This window comes from Camelus ferus, chromosome 7 (assembly GCF_009834535.1).
Source record: "Camelus ferus isolate YT-003-E chromosome 7, BCGSAC_Cfer_1.0, whole genome shotgun sequence".
Lineage (NCBI taxonomy): Eukaryota > Metazoa > Chordata > Mammalia > Artiodactyla > Camelidae > Camelus > Camelus ferus.
In genome coordinates this window covers 67,957,108-67,980,232 of record NC_045702.1, presented here as the reverse complement: position 1 = coordinate 67,980,232, position 23,125 = coordinate 67,957,108, and the positions used below count along the sequence as shown (strand labels likewise).

Below are 23,125 nucleotides of genomic sequence, written 5' to 3'. Positions count from 1 at the left end.
CTTTCTCACTAGAAAGATTCCCAGACAAGCAATATGATGTGAATGTAATAACCTTTTCTCTCTTTGGCTGAGAGATGGTTTCTCAAAATAAATATAATTCATCTTATACATTTTTTTCCTAAGTATTTCCCTCTTGAGCCATGAAGTGAAAAGACTTTCTCTGGGAATGCCAAAGGCTAAGACATCGCCACTTTAATTGGGAAAAGTAACATCAAGAGGAAGTCTACTTGAGACAATCTGCTAAAATCTTTCTTCTCTTTTCAATAACCCTGTCTATCATACCTTTACCCATAAGACAAAAAGTATCTTCAATAAGAGCATCTTAAAAATTACTCATTCACAAGAATGATAATGGATGCCAACTACATATCTGTCATGACGCTACATGCAGTTAGGCATGAAAATGAGATGACATGGTGCACTTGAATACAGTCAGCTATATGAGTAAAGTGATTACCAGGGTACCTGACACATAAGTTCTAAAGTAAATTAACTTTATTATCACAGTAATTTCAAGATGGTTAGAGATAAAAATAACATAAAATATGTTACTATATGTAATATTATATTTAATATAATCCAATTCTAAAATATATACTAGTTCTGTCCATAAAAATACAATGCAAGATATGCATTTTAAACATTTTTTTGTAGCCACATAAGAAAAGCAAAAAGTAACAGGTGAAACAGATGATTATATTCTATCTAATCCAGCATATTAAAATATCATCACTTTAACATGTAATCAATAGATAAAGTATTAATCAGACACTTTATTTTTTTCATTTTAGGTCTTTGAAATCAGCTGTGCATTTTACACTTTCAGCATTTACCTATCTGAATGCTAAATTTTCATTAGAAACACCTGGTGTGTATTCAGATTTCACAAAATTTACAACTGAAAAGGGAGATTGACTGTACCATAGATGTTTCAAACAAACTTAAAAGTTTTCCTGTAACTGAATCGAGTACCACTGTCAAAATTTTAATTTTAAATTAATTAAAATAAAATAAGAGGTGAATTTAAAGCTAGCTTTAAAACTTCTGTAAAATGTGGAGATCTGCACCCTTCATCCTCGTCCCCAGAGGTAGAAAATATATTTTGCTCTGAGACAGAAGGGAAGGGATTCCCAGTATAGAGATATTTTTGGCCTTAGACTTGACAGGACAGAAAAATGAACCCAATTTACACAACCACCAGAATTTCTGTAAGGATCTTTAGTAAGGTTTTTATAATTCTGCAATATGTATACAGATGTACACATGTTAGCAACATTACATTTCACATATACTATTTTTAAATCCTTCAGGTCTGCAGTTAAGATGACATACCATTGTACTGATAGAAAGAAATTAGTCATATTTCCAAAAGCAAAAATATAGCACACTGGCAAATTTCATAGATAAAACAAATGGAAGAGTGGCAAGAACCAGTCTTCTCTCATTTTACAAATACATCTGAATATCTATTTTTATGAAGAAATACACAGCAAAATCTGCAGATTATTTTGGTAACGTGTTAGCAGACTTGTGAAGCCAGCTCAAAAAGTATGTTGCAAATCTGTATGGGTGCTCAGAGGAGTAGCAGACCAAACACGGACACTTCAAGGAAAGAGCCTAAGGAATAGAAAGCCCAAAAGAAGGCACTTTGGTATAGCAGTTAGGATGAAGAGAGTGAACCAGGTAAACATTTACATTCCTCCAGGGAGGGGTTTCATTGTGCCGCACACCACAATGTTAATGTTATTCACTCACAGTTGTAAGCACAGGGACAGAGTTTCTCTCCATCATTCTAATCATCCCTATTTCTAACTATCTGTAAATATGCCTCTATCTATAGAAGTGCTACTAATTACTTAGACAGAAAGCAATTCAATATCAATCATGAAAAATAAAATGTCATGAACAATTTAGAGGCAAAATCTGCAAACAAACACCATATATAGGTGTGTGTACGTATACACACACGCACATATAGACGCACACTCAATATTTCTAACATTTAGGTGATAGGATTTTATGAAGTTAAAAAAAAATCAGATTATTTGTTCTTCTAGTACCCTATTATTTTCTCCTAATGTTTCACTTACCTAGATATTGCACATCACAGTATAGGCTACTTTACTGCTTTGTCTCGTAGTCAGACGGGAAATAACCAGTCAGTCCTGAACATACAACATAGGAGAAATGCCCTTCCCATTACCGCCAAATGCCTTCATTCATATGACCAACTCCCTGCTACTTCACCCTCTAGATTTTCAGGAGTCTTTCAACTGAGAGAATTCACAAGGTCCCAGACAAACCAGCCCGCCCAGCACTACTAGTTCTGGGTTTCTTCCTTCAAACACCTATTGTCTAGGAGATGAGAAGTGATTTCAACCAGTGAATAAAAATTAAACAAATTATCCCTGCTACTAAAGCCAGTTAATTTGTTACCACAGCCAGAGATTATGATGATGTTAATTTACTTAAAGGTGTGGAAACTTTACCAACAAAGTAGGTGGTTGGAAATTGGGATTAAAATTGAACAGATGGGAAAAAAATAAATGATTCAAAATTTGAATTCAAAATCATAAGAATGTCACTTATGGGAATTAGGGATCTCCATGAATGATCAATATTAGCCCTGCTTGAGATATGTAAGAAGACTTCTATGCTTTTATATTTTCTGTTTTTCTTTTCAGTTAAAAATGGATTTATATTCTTGATGGTTCACTTCAGTATAACTTGCTTTAGGTTTTGGTTCTGAGCCTTCAGTTGGGGACACTCACGGTTCTCACAGTTTATTGTTCAAGAAACAGATAACATCATCTAGTTTAAAAATTCTCATACTTGATTTTGTCCAATAATCCAGATAAAACCCACCGAGTTCCTTAGCTGAGAGTAAATACACATTTCCATAAGATATTTGTTTTTAAAAGGAAACAATGTTTATATAGTTAACTGGGTGACTGAAATGCAAAAATTAGAAAAACTGGAAAATTAGTTCAAATCCCCTGACTTAAGAGCACCTCAGGGTTTGTCTGCAGTTAGGATACACACACAAGAGGACAGAAAACCTCCTCTCCTACAGTACATCTAACACAGACTGCTGGGGAAAAGGTAGCTCTTCTGAGTGAAATGTGTAGCTGGAAATTCTGACAAACATTCAGCCCAATTCTTAAAATGCCATGTCAAAATGATAAGGTCCTAACAGACACTGATAATATTATTTTCTTAAAACATACAAGTAATATTTGCCTCAAACAACCGCTGTGTATGCTAACATCAAACTTCCAAAGCCACAGAAAGATATTGTAAATGCTGAGAAACAACTGTGATAAGGAGACTTAGAAAACGCTCAGATTCAAGAATAAGAGATGAGCTTTTATAGTTGCTTTATGGTGCCTCCCATGTAATTTCACTCTGGCAGAGGCTTTCTGACGTCTCAGTTTTAAGATTCAGGGACTAAGATTCACTTTAGCATCGTACAGTTTACTTGATTCCAAAACCGTATGCCAAGGCACTCTGGAGTGCTAAGCGAACTCACAGCGGGTGCTGCGGGGTACCTTAAAATGTCAAGGTAAACACAATAGCATTCAACGTCTGTCAGGCACAGATGTTAGATAGTTACAAATTACTGCTCAAGGTGTTTCACAGTTTCAACATTAGAGAGGGCAACATTCCTTTCAAGGGTGTCATAGCTGTGCAGAACCGGGTTTTCTGCAGGTCATGAGATAAAAACTAAGTACCTCCTGAAAATCCACGTGGAACAGGTCATGAAGTTGACAGTGTTCAATCTGTTCCCAAGGTTTGAGAAACTGTGCAGGGCCCAACATGCCTATGCACACACCTCCCACCCCCATTAATAAGTAACTGAGGCTATTTAAGAATAAAATAAAAATATTAATTTTATTTTTCCTTTCGATTTAGGTTGTCAGGTCATAAACACTTATTAAGTTGTCTGGCCATAACTAATAAACTGTTTGGCTGAAACTATTTAATAAACAGAATTCTTGGTTGGTTGTTTATTGCCCTAATGGTGCCATGGACAATTTACTGAGCTGCTAAGGTACTGTGAACTGAGAAGCTCTGGAAATTTCCATTCTAAGTGCTTTTCTGGGAAATTAAAAAATGTATCACTGCAAGTAGGACCATCCATCAAATCATATCTGCAGGAGAATTTGCAAATGCAATATATTAACTTACTGCTTGAATCTTCAAGCTTCATTTTCATATCTCCTACACTTTTCTGTATTTTCCAGCTTTTGCTAGGTTTATAGCCAGAAGATTACAGTCATTGAAGGTTTTCTATGTTGCTGTTTTTTGAGTTTACATCGAAGTTCACCAGGTAGGTAGAATCCTAGTATAACAATGTCCTTATTGTGGTACCAAAATCAAGTCCCACTAGAGAGAGTCCAAAGCTAACTTCATTCACACTGACTTCCCTCTGTGGTGATGGTGTTACTCTGTGTTTCCTGTGAATTTCTTTCACTGTATATGTGGGGTCAACAAAATAATATTTCAAAATAATGTTTCCAAAGTTTTAAAAATAAATTTAACCCAGTTATAATATTGAAAACGCTTAATATCACTTGAACTTTCTTCAAATGCTAAGCAATATAAATGTTTAAATAGCACTGTTACTTGCAACAAAGAAATACACATGTGCACACACACACATACATAAACACACACACACCCCTCTATGGAATAAGAGAAGCTATCTCATATTACTGAGACTAAAAGACAAGCGACATAAGGAAATAACCACCGAAAACCTATATAAAAGTTGAAGAGAGAAAATAAATTGTTATTCATGAAGTTTGCTCATTTTCTCCTTCCTTCCCTTGGGCCTGAATAATCTGTCTTCTTTCCTTCCTTCATTCTTCACTTTGGAAATCTTCAGTAAAACCAGGTAAACTTATCTACGTTTACTCATACAAACAATTTCTGGAAATCTTACAATCCCAAACTAAAACAAAACTAAACAAAGCAAACATACAAGCAAACAAAAACTGTGTGATGTTCTTAACAAACAGTAACAGATTGCTTTCAAAATCAATTCCAGAAAGTATATAGTTCTTCATCAGATGATTTAATAACCTGACAAGAATATATTTCAGTACTGGTTAAAACTGAGTTCATAATCAATTTGTGTGTATGTGTGATAATCATTCAGGCATACAGTTTTTAATTTAATTATTATATTTTATTTTATTTGAATACCATTCTTTATATATTCTCAAAGCATTTCATATAATACCTTTTTGCATTAATATTTCATATTCAGTTCATTATATTGAACTGAAGGTTCTAGGCCATCCTGAGGTTTTATGTTAGATTTTTTCTAAAAAATGTTAAATAAACTGTCATTCATATTATAAATTCACAAATTTTAGATCCTCTCTAAAAAGAATCAGAAGTTTTCTAAGTTCACTTGGATTAAAATAATGAAAAAGCCCACAAAACTAATTTGCAAAGAAAACTTCTTACAAATGTGTTATACATCCAGAATTGTTTTCTTTACTTTCTAATTATTTCAGATGTTCATTATGGTATGTTTGCTATGGCCTGATAATGAATACAGGAAAATATGATCAGTCTACAATATCCTGCTTCCCTCTGATTTATTAATCATTTATCAATGCTTTGATTCCTTCCTTGTTGTGTTTTATGTTTTATTTTACACCCACACTTACTTGTAGAAAAGTATTTGTTTACACAAAGAGAGTGCTTTTTGATCTTAGGTTTTGATTATTTCAAACATCTGTTGGACAAATTTTACTGAAATGTGCAGTAAGTAATGACTGAATTGACCTCTTAGCAAAAGCTGCATATGGAAAGATCATTGTTAACCATAAACAAGTGAAGGATATACCAACATTCACCACTAAATTTGATCTCAGGTGAACAAATTAAACGATTTGGTAGCCAAAAGACATCTGTACTCTTGCCTAAAAAGGAACAGCAGTAAAGTATGAAGACAGCATAAACCTATGTTGGTTTGTGGAAAAGACAAGTTGGCAAGGATGAAAATGATCTCAGACTGAAGAAGTATGTAAAAAGTTAGTAATATCTAACAGTAAGAGAAAACAGAGCTATTGATTATTCTTGGAAAACAGTGGAACAATAGAGCTCCAACAGAGCATATGATAGCTAGCAATAATTTTATGATAAAAGAGCATTGCTAAGATTAGGTACTAGTGATATGCCTTCAAATACATATTTATAATCTCATTATCCAAATAATTTCTATAAAAAGTATACTTTAGGAAACAAATACAAATATTGATCCAGATAAGAAACTGACCACCTGCTTGTCACCCATACGGTAAATGTTGTTATTCTGTCAACCTAATGAGATAGCAGAAAGCCCAAGCATAGTTGTCAATCTTTTGCTCTTGGCGCCCACACAAATCAAAGTCAAGTAGCCTCAGAAATTGGGACATTTGCGCTTGTTCCTACTGGGCAATTATCAGAAAGCTGTGACCCTGATTCTGTGAGAGATAAATAACTCTTTATAGGTAATTTCTAATCTTGATGACATTAAAAAGTACGTGACTAGTAGGACTCAAGGCATTATAATGACTTTATACTGTACTTGTTTCAGTGAAAAATATCAGTGGAAATATCAGAATTGTATGGCAGAGACACAAACATCATTTGTCATCAAAGGTCTTTTTGAACTGGTCATCTCTATAAAGACTATTGCATGCGGTATGGACACAGATCATCCAAAGATGGTTAGCCCTGGTGTGGACTGTCTCTCCATCAACTCAACCCAAAGAGGCCTTATCTAGCTCCTCCTACCGAGCACCTGCCTTAGCTTACTCCTGACGGCCTGGCCTCCACGCTGCTTCTTCCCTGGTGCCTGATGAACTAAGACATGTTCAGATGTTACAGACATCAGAGAACTTCTAAGTTCCAAACTTTCCCTGTGCCCCATTTTCGTAGGACTGTCTAGGATATACATTAATTAAAACTCAAATATTGATAACTCATAGTGGCTGATAATAGTTATCTTCTACCAGACTGCTTAAATGTTTTATTTCAAAACAAGATGGAACAAAACCTGGAAGGACTAGTAGATGAGAGGGGGATGGACAGAGAGGTACACTTTGGTACCCCATCCAGCCTCATGTGGGGGGTCTGCCTTTCCTCTGTGCCAAGGTTGACCAGGCATGTACTCATTAACACTTCAGAAACAAACATCTATGAAATGCACTTGCTGAGTTTATTTGTGCTTTTTATTGCAAATGAAGTAATGGTTGGGATGGCAATGATTTAAAATACAGTAGTAGAGATTGTTTCCTTGTTAATAGGGCAGTAGAAGTGCAGAATAAAGTGTGCTTTGTAAATTACCAGAGAGACTCGTAAAACTGAATAAGCCCATTGATGAAAATACAGCGCAAGGTGATAACTTTAGGTGAGCCCTGAATAATAGACAATCATAAAAAATAATTAGGTTTAAACACATAATCTAGAGAAAAGAGCAAAATCTTTTTTTTTTTCATAAAATGCATATGTCTGAAAGGAATTTAGCTAAAGTTCAAATTAACTTATGAAATATACTTCATTTTTTAAAATACAGCCTAGCTTGTCTTTCTACTTATAAGGAACTATGTCATGTTATTATTGGCAGCTCCCTTCATGTTTTAGCACATTGATTGCTTTCAAAAATGATGTAATAGTTTCTTAGGTTGCAAATGTTTTTCCAAATTTTATTATAAAAAACGTTAAATATTTATAAAACATAAAGTGTACAGCAAACATCCATATATCCATACCCGGATTCAATGATAAACATTTTTCTATATTTGCTTTATGACTTATCTATCCATTCTGCCAATCCATCTGATTTTTTTAAAAAACATTTTCAATGTGAGATGAAGCTATCAGTACCCTTCACCCCTAAATATTTCAGCATGATACAAATACTTTTATTTTCTCTTGTAATTTAAAAATACATTGCTAAGAGATGATAATTAACAAAATGCATTTCTTACTGTGCACTAAGTCACTAGGAGGCTAGTTAATTTGTCCATTAGAGCTTGGTGCTTATGAGGTGATGGCATTAATTTTAATCTCCCTGATGGGTCAGCGACTTATTTTCTTTGCCATGGGTACATATTAAAGTCCTAAAAACATTTAGTCATACTGAAATTTAACATATTTTACACTAGGGAGTAATATGAAAGTGTACATGAATCTTCAGTTATGGGCAAATCAGTGAGCAGCCCCTACTGATAGTGTTAATGAAAGACATTCTGTAAATTATTCATTTATATACTCAGTGACTGTGAAACACATTTGAAAAACTACAATCAAATAATAATAGTTTTTTTTTACCTTCTAGGTGTACCATATTTACAGATATGAATGCTTTATATTATTTTAGATATTTATTTCTAATGCAGGTTAGCTCTTCAATAGAATGCAAATTATGTTGCTGTTGTTGTTGTTGTGGGGGAGGTAATTAGGTTTACTTATTTATTTATTTATTTTTTAGAGGAGGTACTGGGGATTGAACTCAGGACTTCTTACATGCTAAACTTGCACTCTAACAGTTGAGCTATATCCTCCTCCCTTAGAATGCAAATTATTAAAGAGTCTGATATAACCAGAGTAGTCTTTGCACCAATCCTATAACAAGCAATCAGTCTTTGATTTCTCATTAAAAAACTGAGGCACCCTAATTAACAACAATTTAATGCTACGCTGTTGAAATAATGAATGAACAATATGACTCATCACATTTATACAATTTTCTTCATTTTACCTCATGTGCTTTAAAGTCCAAACTTATCTGGATTTATTCAATTATATTGATTTTTCTTCTGAAGATTGGTAATTTTTAATCACCTATTTCTGACATATATTTATATATCACATATATTAGCTTAGAAGTGCTATATGTAGACAAAATAAGGTGTTACTATATTTATATTTCATATTATGCTGTAAAATAAGTAATTCTTCATATAATAAAGCAGTCTCCAACTTTTAAGTATTTTATAAGAATGCTGGAGCTTGATTCTAATAACCTGAAGGAATAAGGAGATTGTCAAGAACAATAAAATTCCAAAATTCTCTGTTGAGAAAAACAAGTCTCTCTTTAAGACTTATGATCCTGCCAGCATTCTAATTCAATATTGAATACTTTTAAGCTGCTTACCAACTTAGGAGCAAACCCCATCCATTCCCTTATGTGTTGTTTCTATTTCCCTCCAAAGCTATCACCTATTTATAACCCAGATTCATTTAGTATAAATGATACACTCAACAGACCACTAGCAAAAGTTAAGAAATTGACATGTCTTTATAAAAGGACCAATCTGTCTACCAAGAACATCATTAGCGTAATAGTAAGAAGAAAATAGTTATGCCATGCGAATATCTTACAAACTACAAACCCTTCATAGAAATTCCCACAAGAAACCTATCACAAAATGTAATAGTTCTAACACATTTTGTTTGGAATAATGATGCCATTAACACTTGGCACCACGGTTCCCAAATGGAAGTGAGTTTGCATAATAGTTTACTTTACTCTTTATAAAGATAAAAACAGTAAGTCACTGTGCAGGGAAGCTGACATGCTTCAGGAATAAATGCCACTTAGAAATATAGAAAGTCTCACGATCCCTGACACAAGCCTACTATTTAAGTCAGGTTTTTAAAAAAAAGATCTGGGCTTTGACTCTATTTCTTCATTTTATAAAAGAGTCATTCTTACTTGCTTAGATGAATAAAGTCCATACTAAAAACGTGGCAGTAAATAAATAAGTTATGTTAATATCAAACAAGGTAACAATTGTGATGTTAATGCTGAAATACTGGTGTAGTTTACTAAATGAAAATAACTTCAATAAAAGATTGTGGCTATTTTCAAAATATTAACAGAAAGATTTTTAATTCATTTTCCCAAGTGAGACTAAGTTCTGAAAGATGCTTCTACAAAGAAGTTAATAATCTGGTAAACAGGTCCGCACTGTACAATTTATGTATCTTTTCTCCACTATTTGATGCTTGCCTAAACCTTATATATTTTATCTAAAGTGCTCAAATATTCTGATGTCTGGGTCCTTCACACTGTGCCTAAAGATGATCAGCCATTTCCTTTTTAATTTTTCTTTCCCAAAAGTTGTAAGTAGAGGAAAAGCATTAATGCATAGCTTTACATGCATCATCACTATTTGGAGAAAACAAAAGAGAATAAAATAACAAAACCTCTGCTGGCCAGAGGTGTAGTCCCCTTCCCCAACAATATTCTGTTTTCAAATTTTCACTTTAGTCAGCTAAAGCACACTGATTTGCAACATCACTCAGAAGTTTTTCTATTCTACTGAAAGCAAAAGCTCAGAATTCCTTGGTCTCTCACAAATTCCTTACTTTAACTTCTTCACCCATTCCCACCAACTGCGCCTCTTGTGTCTACCGGCTTGGTAAATCACATCAATCTCTCACTGCAGCTGCTAGCTTTTCCCTGACTGATCCTAGTCTCTTGGTCCATTGACCCCCTTTGGTTACTCCTCCTTTTCCTAGTCACACTAGACCCTAAAATTAACTTACTCTGACAATGACGACTCTTGCACCTGAAAATTCTGTAACCAATTGTAAGCATATGAAGCAACTGAGAGAGGACTGTAACAATTACGGTTTCCACACTGCCATCTCCAAATACCCCCTTTCAGCAAGCCACAGAGGCATATTCAGGAGTCTGGATTAGCCATGAAGACACTCTAGGTGGTATGAGACTCCATCTAACCACTTTTGACTAGCCACTAATTTTAAAGTTGGCTCCCAAATCTATAGTATGAGATTCAAATTTTCCTCCAAGCTCTAACCTTCATCTGTCTTTACTACTTAGTTCCTGGACTATTATAATATTTTCAAAGCTCCTTTTCCAGCCTCCCTCACTTCAATTCTCCATTCATATGCAAACCACATTCATACTCTTGAAGGTGTTTTGATAAAAGTCACCTGGCAGGCAATGGGAGTCTTTTGTTGTTTTACATGTAACTTGGTGAGTTTTCGAGGTCCTCCTCAATCTGACCCCAAACTTTTATTTGGGATCTATCTCTCACTATTCCTATATTTGCAAATAAAATGCCATCTTATTCTCACTTAATCATCATATTTTTGAACCCCACTCTTATGTATGAGAACACAACTGACAATGGAAGCGATTTGATGCGGCTGCAGTTCCTCACTTTCAGAGCAGGGTCTAGCATGACAGGTGCTGCTTTCTCTTCCTCACACTGTCCTGCAGATGGTAGGATTTCCGTAACCATTATGTGATTGGAGGAAGGAAGCAGGAAAGACAGGAAAGAATGGAGTGAGAGAAGAAAGGACTAACAAGTATTAAGAAATACAAACCATTATTTACATCATAACTATTTCAGAGATACCATACCTATTATATCTTTCCCCCAAATATATAATGTATGGACAAAAACTGAACTAGATGTTATTTTATTAAGTTGCAAATGGTAGTATTAAAAATAATGTACAGCTCAATTCTCTGAGGAACCATGAAATAATTAAATTTCCAAGCCTAACAGAATGCCAAACTACATAGTGATTTGATTGAAAAAATGAAAAGGCAAGATATTAGATAAACGTAAGAGAATAAAAGCATCTTTTTCCTTGGAGGTGTGAAAGACACCAGTATGGTTGAGAGATGGATGTGCAGTGCAAGTCAGAGTGGCAGAGATTGCCATCCGCACCAAGTATAAAGTTACGGAACTGGGAGGGCGTTGAGTTAGATCAAGAAAAAGAGAGAAACAGGAAACAAACAGATCAATTAGATCATGAGTCAGGCAGGATGAGTAAACTACAAACAAAGAACAACAGGGACAGAACTATAGTGAGAGACAGAGAGCAAGAATGTGAGAGAGAGGGAGAGAAACTCTGGGTCTTTCTCTCTGGAAGAAGAATGAGCCAGAAGGGATTTGCTGGAGAAGGGGGGGAGATGGAGTCGTGCTTGACTCTGCCTGTAGAGACAGGCATCATCTCTCTAATGAGCACCTCAGGGAACAAGAAGGCATCACAGAGGCCTGTAGGCAGTGGGACCCTCCTTGACAGGACTGATGGGACTGCACCTGGTGTTCGGATCCAGGCACCTCATTATCCAAAAGGTGCAGAGAAATTGGAAGGAGTTCAGAGACAAGATGGAAGAATGAATAAGATGCAGAGAAAAATGATTAATAATAAAAGATGAAAGCATTAAATGAGTACATCTTGGCAGAGCAACAAGTTGAGGGGTGAATTAGCTATCTACAAACAGGCAAAGGACATAAATAATATGGAAAAAAGATATTATTCTTCAACCTGGCACCAAGGGGAGAGGTTTCAGAGAATGATTGCAATAAGGCAGAAAAGAAGGCAATCCTAAAATTAGGAAGGGAAGTATAAACACACAAGCAAAAAATCCCTTCACCTGGTACGGAGTGAGGCTCCGTCCTGGGAAACAGCTGATATCCGTCTGTATGTATAGGATACAAGCAACTTCACCACTCAGATGATGACCACAACTCTAAAAGACAAAGCAATCAACAGAATAAAATAAATTGGAATCATGTTAACAAGCTCAGTTTTCAAAACAACTGAAAATTTTAGCTTTATCCTCCATGTTTTGTTCATACGGAGGTCTTCATTAATTAATGGCTTGAAATGGTGTAATAATTCAGCAGTTTTCATAGCGGCATAAAATGGGATAAGTCGTCCTTTTAACATTGTTTTCAGCGATTCTTTGTGTTGGCTTGCAATCTGGTATATAATTGGACATGTGGATAGATAAAACCTTGAAATCACCATTCCTGTGGGAGTGAGATGACTCCTCACAGAAGGAAGCAAGGGGTTCCCAGGTAGAACTTCTTCCATAATAACCATGTTGCTGCACGTCCTTGTGGGCCATCTGTTTTGCCTATGAATCACACTGGAAAAGCCACCCTATCATAGAAAGAAACAGAACTACCCACACAGGTATTATTTTTGGATGACAATATTTGGGTCAGCAAAACGTGTTACCAACCCAAACTCACATGCTCAAATATTCACAGGCCTACGCAGAAACTTTCTTTTATTAAGTAAAACCCAAAGTGCAGATTTCAGTATTTTAAGAAAACTCCTGATGCTCAGTAGAAAACCAAATAAATGAAATTCTTATACCATTCAAGTCATATTTTCCATTCCTTTTCACTAAATATTTTATGCACTTGACAAACTTCCATCTCTATGCTTTGAGAGTCAATATAATAACAATCTGGACCTGCTGTGTAGCTATTTCCAATTTGTAAAACACATGTGGGGTTTTTGTCTCATTTGAGCCTCACCTTTGGAGTGAGGTATCATTAATCCTCCACTCTACAAGTAACAAAGCTGAGAATAAGAGGAGATGGCACAGAACCTAAGGTCAGGTGGACAACAAGAACCACCAAGAGCAAAGACTGGCATCTTCTTTCTGCAGATGACTGCATGCCTGTCATCTTCCCGCTGCACTGGATTTCTTAAGTGACTTGTGTCTTCAATCGCAGTGTCAATAAATATTTAGAGTTCATGTAAATTGATTATTATGTAAAGCCACATCCTTATCACGAGCTTCTTGGGAATCATTAAGGCACAATTCTTATAAGAAAAATGAAAGAAGCAGATGACGTAGATCAGGTGAAAAATAATAACAAAATTTAGTTACTAAAGTTTCCAGAATGTGTAGCCATTTGTTTTCACAGAATGACATATCCTAGTTGATTAAAACACAACTCTTGTCACAATAACAAAGACAGTGGAAGGTTCTGGTAGATTCAAGCATTCGGAACAACAGGGTATTCTGAAGTGAAGTGGGCTGGAGAGAAAACAATATGGTAGAGGTATCCTGGGAGAGTGAGGCGAAACTTGAAGAAGGAAAATGTAGAAAAAGAGTTGGAAATTCTGTCCAGTCTCCAGGAACTGAAAAACGAGCATATGCACAAAAAAGAGACTTGGCAATTTCTTTCCAAATGCACCAAGGAGCAATCTGCGGAACAGAAGGTTCCAGTAGCTTAGAGGAAATACACTTAGCAGAGGCAAACATCATCTTGGAACTGACTTAAAGGAAAATAACATTTAAAATGCTCAGACTACTTGGAAGTCAAAAGTAAAAGAACTGAGTCAGCAACTGAATGTTACAGGGCAAATGTTCAGAGCCTGAGGACATCCCAGCAGTGAGCTAGTGACCTGGAAGGACAGAGATGCAGTACGAAAGACACAGGAGAGGGAAAGCAGTGTTTTCTAAAATGTTAATCTACAGCTTGAAGGGAAGAAGAAAATTCCTAAAAGAAATGTGCAAGAATGTAAAACATACAGAGGATAAAGGAAAGGGGACAAAAGGCAGCCTTTGAAAGTGTCTCTCCAAGAAAATGAGCTGATATTTCTGTAGCAATGGGGAGCCTGAGCTCTGGAATTAAACTGCCTGGGTCCACATCCCATTCCTCACACTTAATAGGCGGGAACTTGGGCAAGTTATGTAATTGCTCTGTGCCTCTGTTTTCTCATCTGTGTAAAGTAGAAAACAATACCACTCACCACACAACAGAATCATAATTTAGTAAGAAAACTCTTACAAAGCAAAGAACACAGTGCTTGTGAGAAAGTGAACAGCAAAATAAAGCAAAAATTCCTAACAGTATATTTATAACACTTGAAAAGTAAGAAATGGAATCTCAAAAAAACAAAGGCTATAAAAATGGTAAACATGATAGGAAAATAAACAAGGAAAGAAAGAATCAAATGTCCAACAGAAAAGATATAGGGAGTGTGAGAAAGATTAAGATTAGTTATGGGAGTGAGAAAGATTAAGATTAGTTATGGCTGCACTTTTTTAAAGTAATGAAAAAAAAAAAAAACCCAAAAGATGTTACTTAAAAGGTATCTGATCCAAGGCAATTTTCTATGAAAAATGTAAATTAATGGAAAATGGGCAAAGAACCCCATTATTTTTGAAAGACGCAATTCAGAAATCCAGCTTCAGTCATTCAGAGAGGGGCCCTTCTTCTCATTCCCAGAATTGCCTTCAACTAACCAAGTGTTTCAATCCTGATTCAAGTAAATAATCAAGCATTTCATGTCTGAATGCCCTTTCAAAAATAGTAGGAAAAAAAAAGTAAAGCCTGCCTATCTTCCAAATATAAATTGAAATGAAAAGTCATAGATGCCTGTTCTAACAAAGAAGCTTTGAACTTGCAGTATAAGTTATAAATATTTATTTTTTAAATGGAACCTTCAATAAGAATGATAATAATAAACAACTTTTTTTTGAATGCTTACTACATGCTAAACTCAAGGCATTTCATTTCAAGCTTCTACAGGTAGATATTATTTTTAATCCAAATTAGCTTGTGATGAAACTGATGCTGAGAGAACTCAAACTACTGCTTCAGGTCATATAGTCAGCCAGTAGCAAAGCATGGATTTGAACAAAGGTCTATCCGAGTAAAAGTTTGCTCTTTTAGCAATATTTCTATTGCAAAGCCTTTCTTGAATAATAATTTGAACTGAACCACTACATCATATCATGCCAAATATCCTAGATTTAAACATTTGTATTTAAACCAGCATTCTTAAAATCATTTTTAATTTTGGTAAAAAAACATGCAACATGAAATTTATCATCTTACCCATTTTTTAAAGTGTACAACTCAGTATTGTTACGTACAGCAGCAGTTGTGCAACAGATCTCCAGAACTTTTTCATCTTACAGAACTGAAACTCAATACCCACTGAGCCAAATTCCCCATTTCTCCTTTCCCTCATCCCTGAAACAACCATTCTACTTTCTATGAGTTTGACAACGTACATACTTCATAAAAGTGGACTCATATGCTATGTGTCTTTCTGTGACTGAATTGTTTCACTTAGCATGATGTCTTCAAGGTTTATCCATGTTGTGGCATGTGACTAGATTTCTTTCTTTTTTAAGGCTGAATAACTTTCCATTGTATATACAAACCATATTTTGTTTGTTCATTTATCCATTGATGAACATTTGGGTTATTTCCATCTCTTGGCTATTATAAATAATGTCACAATAAACTTCGGTGGAGGAGTATTTCTTTGATATCTTGCTTTCAAGTATTTGGAATATATACCCAGAAGTGGGATTGCTGGGTCATGTGGTAATCATAAGTATAGTCAGTTTACAATGTTGCATCAATTTCTGGTGTACAGCATAATGTTTCAGTCATACAGATACATACATATATTCCTTTCCATATTCTTTTTCATTATAGGTTACTACAAGATATTGAATATAGTTCCCTGTGTTATATAGTGTAAAAATGGTTATCTATTTTATACATAGTAGTTAGTATCTGCAAATCTCAATCTCCCAATCTATCCCCTCCCACCCTCTTCCCCCTGGTAACCTTAAGTTTGTTTTCTATGTCTGTGAGTCTGTTTCTCTTTTGTAAATAAGTTCATTTGTGTTTTCTTTTTTTAATTCCACATATAAGTGATATCATATGGTATTTTTCTATCTCTTCCAGTCTTACTTCACTTAGAATGACAATCTTCAGGTGCATCCATGTTGCAGCAAATGGCATTATTTTATTCTTTATTAGGCTAAATGGTATTCCATTGTATATATACCATAACTTCTTTATAGTCATCTGTTGATGGACATTTAGGTTGTTTCCATGTCTTGGCCAGTATAAATAGTGCTGCTATGAGCATTGGGGTGCATGTATCTTTTCAAATTAGAGTTCCCTCTATATATGCCCAGGAGTGGCACTGCTTGCTCATAGGGAAAAAATGCTCAATATTGCTAATGATCAGAGAAATGTAAATCAAAACAACAGTGAGGTATCACCTACAGCAGTAAGAATGGCCATCATTAAAAAGTCCACAAATGATAAATGCTGGAGAGGATGTGGAGAAAAAGGAATCCTCTTATACGATTGGTGGGAATGTAGTTTGGTGTAGCCATTATGGAAAACAGTATGGAAATTCCTTACAAAAAAACTAAAAATAGACTTACCATATAACCCAGCAATTCCACTCCTGGGCACATTTTCAGTTTTTTTATGAACACTCCATACTGTTTTACTAAGAGGCTGGATCATTTTACATTCCTACCAACAGTGCACAAGGATTCCAATTTCTCTACATTCTCATCAGCCCTTGTTATTTTCTATTCTCTGGACAGTAGCCACCTTAATGGATGTGAAATGGCATGGCATGGTGGTTTTGATTTACATTTCTCTAATGATTAGTGACGTTGAATATCTTTTCATATGCTTATTGGTTATCTCTAAATCGTCTTTGAATAAATGTCTTTGCAAGTCCTTTGTTCATTTTTCAGTTTTTTTAAATTATTGAGTTGTAGGAGTCCTTTATATATTCTAGATATGAACCCTTATCAAATACATGATTTGCAATAATTTCTCCCATTTCAGTGGTTGCCGTTGAAACTCAGTTGTTTGCTCTGATGCACAAAAGTTTTTAGGTTTGATATAGTCCCCCAAACTAGTATATTTTTACCCAAACCTCCCTCTATCTATATCTCTACCTACCTACCTATCCCAACACTTGTGAAAGTAGACAACTAAATTTCACAAAAACCAAGAAGGTACAAAATAGTTTTTAGACAACTTAGCTTTTAAAAAAATAAGTTTAAGGGAAAAAAATGAAATTCCCTTAGTCATTCTCAGCTCTGATAGTCTAAGCATCTCACCAAGGTGTATTTGGTTTTCGTGTTTAAAGAGGCGTGGATTCTTTCATACGACGCAGCCTCTAAATACAAGCCAATTACTTCATCTGTGCTAACGTGAAGAAACAGTGACTTGAGCCAATGCAGAAGGAAAACTTTCAGTGTTATACATTATTGAGAGACTGAATGTCAGCTCCTAAAGTGGCACACAAATGCTGCATAATACACTTTATGTATTACTTTAGTGACTTTTCAGGACAGTATTGACAGGATGCAATTTTAACTTGAAATAGTGACGTTAAAACTTAGAACCTGTATAAGACTCAGCTCCACTGTATTTTGTCTGTAGCTGCTCAGTAAAATAAGGTCCTTTACTCAGGAGGGTAACAATGTACTTAAAGAAAACATGTACACAACAGCTATAATTTGGGCAAAATGCAATTGCTATAAAAGATGTAAAGTATGAACTAAATCATTAAAAATGATGATTAAGATGAAGGGGAATTGGGTGAAGTCGATAAAAATTTCATGGCAAGGATATCATTTAGGCTGGAATTGGAGAGTAAGTAATACTTGAAGAGACACATAAGACATGGCGTGAGAAAAGAGGTGTTGTTAGTGTTGTTACAGTTTCATGTGGTTGAAATAAGTGTGATCTAAGATGCCAAGTTAGATTAAAGCCAGATCATACCAATTTAAGGCACTTCAACTGGACTCTGCCATCACTCCGGGCAGGGAATGAATGACCACGTGGCATGAGAGTATGGCTGATGATGAAAGGATCACATTATCAGGGGAAAATCATACTTTACCACAATGGTTTCATTACTTGGGATTTTTCAGTAACTTGATGCATAGGTAGAGCGATTTTTAAAAATTCACAACATCTAAGTCCACTTCAGATCTTTCCTTTTAAACAAAAGAGCATCCCTCTCAAAAAAATAGGAACAAGTGAGTGGTATAAGGAGTTTCAATTAATGGGGAGAAGATTCAATAAAGAAAATATATATATATATTTTATATATTTATATATATGGATATATATATATCAAGAGAAAATGAAAACTGGTTCACAAATTTTAAAATATATATGGTCTCTGTAACATAAAATTGTATAAATACATACCTGAGCATATTACATGCTTCTGTAGTTTTTTAATCAACAGAGGAAGGTGCCAAGAAGACAGTTAACAGCATGAGCAGGTTTAATAATCATGAGAGTCTAATTTGGTTAGAATGATGTTCCTTTTACTTTTATTTAGAACAAGGTTTCATATACATACACACACATACATACCCATTCACACATACACATATATACATATATTCATAATATTTAATGCCATTTTCAGTTTTGCTTAGATTATAAATTTTTCTATAAAACCTTTATCTTACCAAATACAGTATTCTTAACCAAGATAAAGGTTTTGGAATGCAACATTCTAAGTTATAGCTTATGATTAAATGAGAATATGAGTTAGGAAACTATTCAAATAATTCATGCAAAAGATCATGAAGGTTTGAGTCATGGTGTAGACAGTCAGAACAAAAAGGAGGGACATTTTAAGAAAAATTGCTCAACTAACTAGAAATAAAGAGCAACAGAAAGTGATAATAATAGCAGCTAACATTTATGTGGGGATAATTAAAGAACAGACACTGCTAAGTTGTGAACTCATATTGATTTATTTAATCCCCACAGTAACCTGTTAAATATTATTATTACTCCATTTTACAGTTCTGGAAGCTAGAACAGAAAGATAAAATTAGGTGTCCAAAGCTACAGTCAATAAGTGACAGAGCAAGGATGGGAACCCAGGTAGACTAAGCCCAAAACATATGCTCTACACTGCATTATATATGACTGTTGATTAAATTCAGATTGAATGGAGATAATAGAAATAAAGAGGTTAATAAGTTCAGTAAAGAAAATAAAACATTAAAAAAACCTGTGTTATTTTGCATATTTTGTGTTTGAAGGCCAGGAAGATATCAAAGTAGATAAGGAAATATGAGCTGGAGGTTTGTACAGGAGGCTATAACGTGTAACAGACTATGGCCAAAACAACTGATCACACCATGGTCTGAATGATGGCGTATAGGTATTGTGAATGTGAGTATAATTACCAGATTTGCCAAACATTTCTGAACATTGTTCTGAGGCCAACACAAATGAATTGGCCTTAGAGAACTACCCACCAGCAAAGATGGCTGGAGGACCAATAGGTAATCCATTAGACCCAGATGAACTGAAATCCACCTGGGGATCAAAAAGCTCAAACCAGATTATGCATCATTATGTAGGAACCTACATCAGCAATGAGAGTTGCAATAGGCTGATTTTTTTTGTTTGTTTGTTTAAAATGCCTGATCTGGAGATCTAGGCTAGATACTTGAACAAGTGAAACCCAGAGATTTTGGAAATATGGTGCACAGTCAAGGGTGGGGATGTTCTGAGGGAAACAAATCATTTCAGCAGGAGTGAAGGAAAGGAATGAAAGAGCTAGAGTGGTAAGAGGTTGAGTTACTATAAATTTTCACCTTTAGATGATACTATAATTTCCCATGAAGCTGATACTATTGTTGGAGATTCATTTGTTCGTATTTTAGTAGAAATGTGATTATTTCCCCTTAAAATTCCCTGGATTTATTATTTTTGATACCACAGAAATGTCCTCAGGAAGAGTTATAAGCACTTAAACTCCACCTATATAGAGATACAATCCAAAAAAACAATATAAATAAGAAGGGAGAGTGTATTTCCACATCAACTCGTCAGCTTAAAAAAACACATACAAAATTTGGGAATTATTATTCCAGGAAGGATGGAATTTCCCTCGACAGGAAAATATTCACAAATGAAAGATGTAATGCAATAAATAAATACATGATTAAGAGAAAATAAGACTGCACATCTGCTTCCTGGAAGAATTATGATGAATACATTGGGAAATGTTTCTTTTGGTTTCTATTATTAAAGGTGATCACATCAAGAAGGCATGATATTGTGTAAAAATGTTATCTCTTTTTCTTTGTTCACACCCAGATGATAAATGTAAAATGGCCACATTTTACATAAGGCTACCTCCTACAGACAAAGAACTATAAACAACAAACCAGAAAATGCAAAGTATACTATTAACATGAATATTTTTGATAAGGACATTTATTTTGGATTAAAGTCTAGTCTAGTTGAATGGTTTGACAGCATTTTGTACCAGATTTTCATATTTTAAAAAAGCGGAAAAGTCCCATCTCTGCTCACATAATCTATCAATTACTTAGCATTTTTGGTGAGGGGGTGAGGGGTGTGCAGTTAGACACCAGTTCCAAGAAAGCTTCATCCTTTCTACAAGTTACTCAGAGCAAATTGCTCAGGGTAATGAACAGCAAATACTACTCAACAACTTTTAACAATGTTTAAGTATAATCTATATTTATTTTATATTTTTAAATAGCTGAGTTATTACTAAAAGCCTCTCTTTACAAATGAGTTCCAAAATGTGCATGAGGGCAAGTACCTTTAAATAAACCTATATCTGGCTTAGGTTTCTTGAATCAAGAGGCTATTCTAAAATTGATAGATAACAACAATATAAGTCACAAGGTAAGTTCAAATAAGAACAAGAAAGCAAATCAAAGACTTCACACTTTCCAGGTTGCCTGGAAGAATCTTCCTGAAGGTCTTCAACCAATGAAAGCATCACAAAGAACACTTCACAGACATACATCCTATATAAGAATCATTCCTTCATTTAATGCTTATTTGTTTGCACTACAGTGACAGCATGGTCATCCAGACAGATACATTCCTGCCTTCACAGAGGCTGCAGACTAGAAAACAGGTGATTTCAAGGGGTGAGTACTACAACTGGGAGAGGAGAGTCTGAGTCATCACATGCTTTCATGTTATTTACTGTTGAAATGTTACGGAAACGACAGGCCAGTCAAGAAACAAGCACCACTCGGAGGGTTGGAATACTCAGATGTATTACGCCGGCGGGCTCAGAGGGGCTTCTGCTCCAAAGCTCTGAGCACCTCCAAGACGTGCGCATGAGGTTTTATAGGGTAAAGTACAAGCTTGGGGTATTCAGCCAATAGGCATAGAACAGCTTTAGCAGCATTATCATCACAAAAGTGGAGGCGGGGAGGCAGCAAACAAACATTCCAAAGCCAGATATGTATCTTTGAAAATCCAGCTGGCTAGCAAAAAACATGAACAGCAAACCACCACTAATTAACCTAGATTTACAAGTTAGTCTAGCAGAACTAAGGTCAGTATTCCAATACCTACATTAGTGAGTTATCCTGCCAGCCCAGCCCAGCCTCTCCTTCACATTCCTAGACTTGTGAGTTATCTTGTTAGACCAACCCGGCTTTTCCTTCACAATAAAAACTACTTTACATGAGAAAGTAGGAAACCCATCTTCTACCTCAGTGCTCTGATTCTTTCCTAACAAATTTTTTTCCTAATAAGTTTTTTAAAATGTATTTAATAACCCTCCAAAACTTTCTTACCATTTAACATGTTAATCTTGTAATATACACACACACATATACATAAAATTATATCCTATATGTACTATATATGTAGTCATATATATATTCTATATTATCATATATATCATATATATTATCACATATATATATCCTATATTATATATATCCTAAAGGGTTAACATGTTGCAGTAGACATATATATGTACATACATATATGTTGTAAGGGGGAAAAATAATTTCACTTTACCCTTCTAGATTCCTGGCTGAGACACCCGCTTCCCCTATAATAAAAAAAAAATTAACAGGAGAAAAATAAACAGAAGTTTAATAACATGTATACCTCCTGTATACATGGAGGATACCCAGGAAAACTGAGTAACTAAACTAAGTGGCACAAGCTACCACCTAAAATACATTCTTCAGCTAAAGACAAAAGAAAGATATGGAGTACGAGGAGCCAGTTATGGGAAGTTACCAAGCAAAGCCCAGAAAACAAGGGTATAGTTGTTGTGCAGATGTAAGTCAGTGGTCTTCTCCAGTGATGAGAGTTTAAGATTTAGTCACCTTTGTCTTCCTGGTACAGAGTAGAAGATACCCTTACAAATGGAGATTTCCCTTATAAATGCAAATTTCTCTTACAAAAGGGTAGCTTCTACTAGGTTTTCAGAGATTCTCCTATGTCTGCTGTCTCTTAAAAAATAACGAGGTCAAGATAATCCTTACACCAAAGAGGCAGTTTTGGGGGCAACACATTTGTTCCCCTTTAGATATTTACATATATACGTATACATAAGAGTGTCTATACATAGATATATAGATTAAAAATTCTATAACATTAATAAAGGGCATTCTTTTTAAATATATAATGAAAGAGGACAGAGATCAGATCCAGAGCAGCTCTACAGCTTTGGAGATCATAAGCAGAACAGAGTCTTTGGTTATCAGATAAGAAAGTTA

At 35.0% G+C, this 23,125-nt stretch overlaps 1 protein-coding gene across 4 annotated transcripts in view; it reads right to left on the bottom strand.

Moving 5' to 3' along the window:
• SEMA3D (semaphorin 3D) overlaps positions 1-23,125 on the bottom strand; it is a 178,448-nt gene that overhangs the window by 139,523 nt on the left and 15,800 nt on the right. For 2 of the 4 annotated variants that reach the window (XM_032484096.1, XM_032484100.1), the window contains exon 2: positions 12,425-12,520. The exons of 1 other annotated variant lie outside the window; for it this stretch is intronic. The gene's annotated coding sequence lies outside the window, so the exon portion shown is untranslated. Of the gene's footprint in view, positions 1-2,090; positions 2,395-12,424; positions 12,521-23,125 lie in introns of those variants that run through there. One more of the 4 variants, XM_032484098.1, reaches the window with a different exon arrangement.